General features: G+C 45.0%; 1 long non-coding RNA gene across 1 annotated transcript; it reads right to left on the reverse strand.

Moving 5' to 3' along the window:
• Positions 1-3,600: 3,600 nt before the first annotated feature.
• Positions 3,601-5,614, reverse strand: LOC145864085 (uncharacterized). The gene is made up of 3 exons (XR_014382666.1): positions 5,475-5,614; positions 5,271-5,396; positions 3,601-4,440 (listed from the first exon to the last, which is right to left on the reverse strand). It is a non-coding gene; the product is annotated as an uncharacterized LOC145864085 (long non-coding RNA).
• Between the last annotated feature and the right edge of the window lie 583 nt (positions 5,615-6,197).

Consider the following 6,197-nt stretch of genomic DNA (forward strand, 5'->3'; position numbering starts at 1 on the left):
CCCCATAAACTAAAGGGAGGGAAGGGAGGGTGGCTGCCGTCAATGACGGCACCTGTGCTACACCTCCCCCCCAACCCACCTATACTGGAGGTGGCTTAGGTTCTAGCCTACTGTCCTCCAGACTGTAGGCAGAGTCTCTTGTCTCCGGACCGTAGGCAGACTCACTCAGTTCCGGGTCGTAGGCAGACTCATTCAGTTCCGGGCTGTAAGCAGACTCACACAATTCAAAGTTATTGTAAACCTCATTCTGATCCGGACCACAGGCAGACTCACTCGGTTCCGGACATGGTGCAGACTCACTCGGTTCCGGACAGTGGGCCGTCTCACCTGGTTCCGGACACTCTGGACGAGGCACTGTTGAGGGACACTCTGGACGAGGCACTGTTGCCGGACACTCGGGCCTGGTCTGACGCACTGGAAGCCTGATGCGTGGGGTTGGTAGTGGAGGTACCAGCCTGGGGACACGCACCTCAGGGCTAATGCGGGGAGCAGGAACCGGCCGAATTGGAGTGGGCTGACGCACTGGAAGCCTGATGCGTGGTGCTGGAAGTGCCAGTTTGGGGACACGCACCTCCGGGCTAGTGCGAGGAGCGGGAACAGGCTGAGTTGGAGTGGGCTGACGCACTGGAAGCCTGATGCGTGGTGTTGGTACTGGACGTGCCAGGCTGGAGACACGCACCTCAAGGCTAGTGTGTGTAGCGGGAAACACTGGACTGTTGAGGTGCACTGGCGGTCTCGAGCGCAGGACTGGCATCACCCCTACTCGCTGGATGCCAACTTTCCCCTGGCACATGCGGGGCGCTGGTACTGCGCATACCGGCCTGAAAATACCCGGCCTCGTCACAGCACCCATCACTCCAAAGCACGGGACCTGTCCAGTCAATGGTTGTTTGGAAAAAACACGGGGATTTGGCTTGGGACTTAAACCTCGCCCAGCCAACCTACCCGTGTGCCCCCCCCCAAAAAAAATTATTGGGGTTGCCTCTCCAGCTTCCTCGCCAGCCGTGTTCCCCAGTAGCGATTTCAGTCCTCCCCAGACTTCCTCCATGGGCCCTCTCCGGCCAGAATCTCCTCCCAAGTCCACGACTCACGATATTCCACCGGTTGTTCCCTCCTCCGCTGCTTGGTCCGTGTTTGGTGGATAGTTCTGTCACGGCTGTCGTAGTGAAGAGAGGACCAAGGCGCAGCGGGTTGCGTGCTCATCATTATAATTTATTAAATAAACGTGAACACGGAAAACAAGAAAACAGAGAACGACAGACCAACAGTTTCACAGGCTAAATAAATAACAGCAGTGCGAAATACAACTACCCACAAAATACAAACAAAACCCATACCTATATATAGGACTCTCAATCAGAGGCAACTAGAAAACACCTGCCTCCAATTGAGAGTCCACACCACAATTACCTAAACATAGAAATAGACTAAACTAGACAGAACATAGAAATACATAAACATAGAACAGTGACCAAAAACCCCGGAATACATAAATCAACTACCCCTCTACATAGACACACACCCCGAACCACATAAACCAAATACCCTTCTGCCACGTCCTGACCAAAATCTAATACAATTACTCCCTCTGCTGGTCAGGACGTGACACAAACACTAAGTTGACTGTGCCTTTAAACAGCTTGAACATTTTCAGAAAGTTATGTTATGGCTTTAGAAGCTTCTGATAGGTTAATTGACATCATTTAAGTCAATTGGAGGTGTACCTGTGGTTGTATTTCAAGGCCTACCTTCAAACTCAGTGCCTCTTTGCTTGACATCATGGGACAATCAAAAGAAATCAGCCAAGACCTCAGAGAATAGAATTGTAGACCTCCACAAGTCTGATTCATCCTTAGGAGCATTTTCCAAACGCCTGAAGGTACCACGTTCATCTGTACAAACAATAGTACGCAAGTATAAACACCATGGAACCACACAGCTGTCATAACGCTCAGGAAGGAGAGATGAACGTACTTTGGTGCGAAAAGTGCAAATCAATCCCAGAACAACAGCAAAGGACCTTGTGAAGATGCTGGAGGAAACATATACAAAATGATCTATATCCACAGGTAAAAGAGTCCTATATCGACATAACCTGAATGGCCGCTCAGCAAGGAAAAAGCCACTGCTCCAAAACCTCCATAAAAAAAGCCAGACTACGGTTTGCAACTGCACATGGGGACAAAAATCGTAATTTTTGGAGAAATGTCCTCTGGTCTGATGAAACAAAAATAGAACTGTTTGGCCATAATTACCATCGTTATGTTTGGAGGAAAAAGGGGGAGGCTTGCAAGCCGAAGAACACCATCCCAACCGTGAAGCACGGGGGTGGCAGCATCATGTTGTGGGGGTGCTTTGCTGCAGGAGGGACTGGTGCACTTCACAAATAGATGGCATCATGGAGAAAGAAAATGATGTGGATATAGTCAGGAAGTTAAAGCTTGGTCGCAAGTGGGTCTTTCAAATGGACAATGACCACAAGCATACTTCCAAAGTTGTGGGTTAAGGACAACAAAGTCAAGGTATTGGAGTGGCCATCACAAAGCCCTGAATAAATACTATAGAACATTTGTGGGCAGAACTGAAAAAGTGTGTGCGATCAAGGAGGCCTAGAAACCTGACTAAGTTACACCATCTCTGTCAGGAGGAATGGGCCAACATTCACACAACTTATTGTGGGAAGCTTGTGGAAGGCTACCTGAAATATTTGACCCAAGTTAAACAATTTAAAGGCAATGCTACCAAATACTAATTGAGTGTATGTAAACTTCTGACCCACTGGGAATGTGATGAAAGAAATAAAAGCTGAAATAAATCATTCTCCCTACTATTATTCTGACATTTCACATCCTTAAAATAAAGTGGTGATCCTAACTGACCTAAGACAGGGAATTTTTTATGGGATTAAATATCAGGAATTGTGAAAAACGGAGTTTAAATGTAGTTGCCTAAGGTGTATGTAAACTTCCTTCGTCAACTGTACATAGTACTAGTCAAAAGTTTGGACACACCTACTCATTCAAGGGTTTTTCTTTCATTTTTTTATACTTTCTACATTGTAGAGTAATAGTGAAGACGTCAAAATATGAAATAGTTTGGAATGAATTCTAGGTCAGGTGAACAAAAGGACTTGAGTTCTTGTATGTTGTAACGATAACACCACGACCTGTTAATCATAAGGCATTCACGCCTGCCCTTCTCACCGGAGAGATGTTTGTTCCTGTCGGCACGATACGTGTACCGACTCTGATAACGTATCCCAAGTGAGCCACTTTAATAATAACAAATTGGATGAAATAAATGTATCATTAGTCACTTTAAACAATGCCACTTTATATAATGTTTACATACCCTACATTACTCATCTCATATGTGTATACTGTACTCTATACTATCTACTGCATTTTGCCTATACCACACGGCCATCGCTCATCCATATATTTATATGTACATATTCTTAATCATTCCTTTACACTTGTGTGTAATAAGGTAGTTGTTGTGAAATTGTTAGATTACTTGTTAGTGTAACGCTCCTCTTCGTCTGAAGATATAGAGAAATCGCTGTCGGAAAAGGTGGACCAATACGCAGCGGGTTGAGTGCTCATCATTAATTTATTAAACAACGTGAACACGAAAAAACAGGAAAATCAGAAACGCCAGGTACAGGTTAGCAGGCTAACATAAAGCAGCAGTGCTAAAGACAACAACCCACAAACCCCAGGTGAAAAACACACTCCTAATATATGACTCCCAATCAGGAACAACGACATACAGCTGTTCCTGATCGGGAGCCACACAGACTAACAAAGAAACAGAACAACTAGATAAACCATAGAAAACCAACACTAGAACAATACTCAAACCCCAGACTACATAAACCAAACACCCCTTAAATAACACACACAACCCGAACCATATGAAACAAATACCCCTCTGCCACGTCCTGACCAAATAAAATAAAATTACTCCCTCTGCTGGTCAGGACGTGACAGTTAGATATTACTGCATGGTCAGAACTAGAAGTACAAGCATTTCGCTACACTCGCATTAACATCTGCTAATCATGTGTATGTGACCAATAAAATTTGATTTGATAACACATATGGAATCATGTAGTAACCAAAAAAGTGTTAAACAAATCAAAATATATTTTATATTTGAGAATCTTCACAGTAGCCACCCTTTGCCTTGATGACAACTTTGCACACTCTTAGCATTCTCTCAGGCAGTTTCACCTGGAATGCTTGAAGGAGTTCCCACATATGCTGAGCACTTGTTGGCTGCTTTTCCTTCACTCTGCAGTCCAACTCATCCCAAACCACCTCAATTTGGTTGAGGTCGGGTGATTGTGTAGGCCAGGTCATCTGATGCAGCACTACATCCCTCTCCTTCTTGGTAAAATAGCCCTTACACAGCCTTGAGGTGTGTTGGGTCATTGTCCTGTTGAAAAACAAATGATAGTCCCACTAAGTGCAAACCAGATGGAATGGCATATCGCTGCAGAATGCTGTGGTAGCCATGCTGGTTAAGTGTGCCTTCAATTCAAAATAGATCACTGACAGTGTCACCAGCAAAGCACCCCCACACCATAACACCTCCTCCCCCATGCTTCACGGTGGGAACCACACACGCGGAGATCATCCGTTCACCTACTCTGTGTCTCACAAAGACACAGAAGTTGGAACCAAAAATCTCAAATTTGGACGCATCAGACCAGAGAACAGATTTACACTGGTCTAATGTCGATTGCCAGTGTTTCTTGGCCCAAGCAAGTCTCTTCTTTTATCCACTGTAAAAAATAACATTTCTAAATTTGCAACATCAGACTGTAACTGCCCCATGGTGTATTTACCTGTCCAGTCTGTGGTAACTGCCTGGTTGTGTATGTACCTGTGCAGTCTGTGGTGACTGCCCCATGGTGTATGTACCTGTGCAGTCTGTGGTGACTGCCCCATGGTGTAATTACCTGTCCAGTCTGTGGTGACTGCCCCATGGTGTAATTACCTGTCCAGTCTGTGGTGACTGCCCCATGGTGTATTTACCTGTCCAATCTGTGGTGACTACCCCATGGTGTATTTACCTGTCCAGTCTGTGGTGACTGCCCCATGGTGTATTTACCTGTCCAGTCTGTGGTGACTGCCCCATGGTGTATTTACCTGTCCAGTCTGTGGTGACTGCCCCATGGTGTAATTACCTGTCCAGTCTGTGGTGACTGCCCCATGGTGTATTTACCTGTCCAGTCTGTGGTGACTGCCCCATGGTGTAATTACCTGTCCAGTCTGTGGTGAGTGATTCAGTTCCTCAGCCCACTGCAGTATGACGTCTTGACGCTCCTCTTGACAAGATCCATCCTCAGTCACTCTGGTCAGGAGGGAGATGTTTCTGATCTGTGAGGACTGGTACAGGACAACTGATTATGACTCACAAAGACCATATGGTCACATTCTTTTCACTACATAGATAGACAGACTTACCTGAACTACCCTGCTCAGTTCAGGAGCAAGTTCTCTAATGACGTGAAATTGAAACCTCCATACCTGCTTCTGATAAGAGTGGTTTACCAGAAATTACACAGCACATAATGACAGGGTGAGGGCATGTCTGAGCACATCAAATCTTGGGTATCATGGTCAGCCTCTATAGAGAGAACCTGTCCTCATGAAAAGTATGCATTTAGCGGCACCTGGTGGTGAAACAAAACAAAACAATTTCTATTTGTATTTTTTCCTTTGTATTTTTTTTTCTAATGCATACATTTAACCAATAGATGGCATTGTGAGGCAATTATTGATAAGGTATCTCCTGCCAAATGGCATGGTTGGGTTCAATTCAGTTTTCAGATCAACAATGAGGATGTGGAAAGATATGACATTTTTAATTAAAGAATCCTCATAGAAAAACAACAGTGTTTTCTATTCACTTCTTGACTTTACCCCAACCAGCTTCCCTCAGCCCACAGTCTCTCCCTCAAACCTCCACACAGATCCTTACTGTAACTCAACTTAGTAAATGTCCTAAAGTTGTGTCATGTGGGAAACCAAACAGCACAAAGCCAGATTGCATAACATCATCCAGCAGCATTGTTGCAATACCATTAAATCCTCCCCCAGCTCCAGCAAGTAGTGTAGGATGTCATACCAACAGTCGTGCTTTTCATTCAAACATCAAAGATCCACCTCCATGTTTTACAGTAGGGA

Source organism: Salmo salar, chromosome 25, assembly GCF_965601325.2.
Source record: "Salmo salar chromosome 25, fSalSal1, whole genome shotgun sequence".
Taxonomy (NCBI): Eukaryota; Metazoa; Chordata; class Actinopteri; order Salmoniformes; family Salmonidae; genus Salmo; species Salmo salar.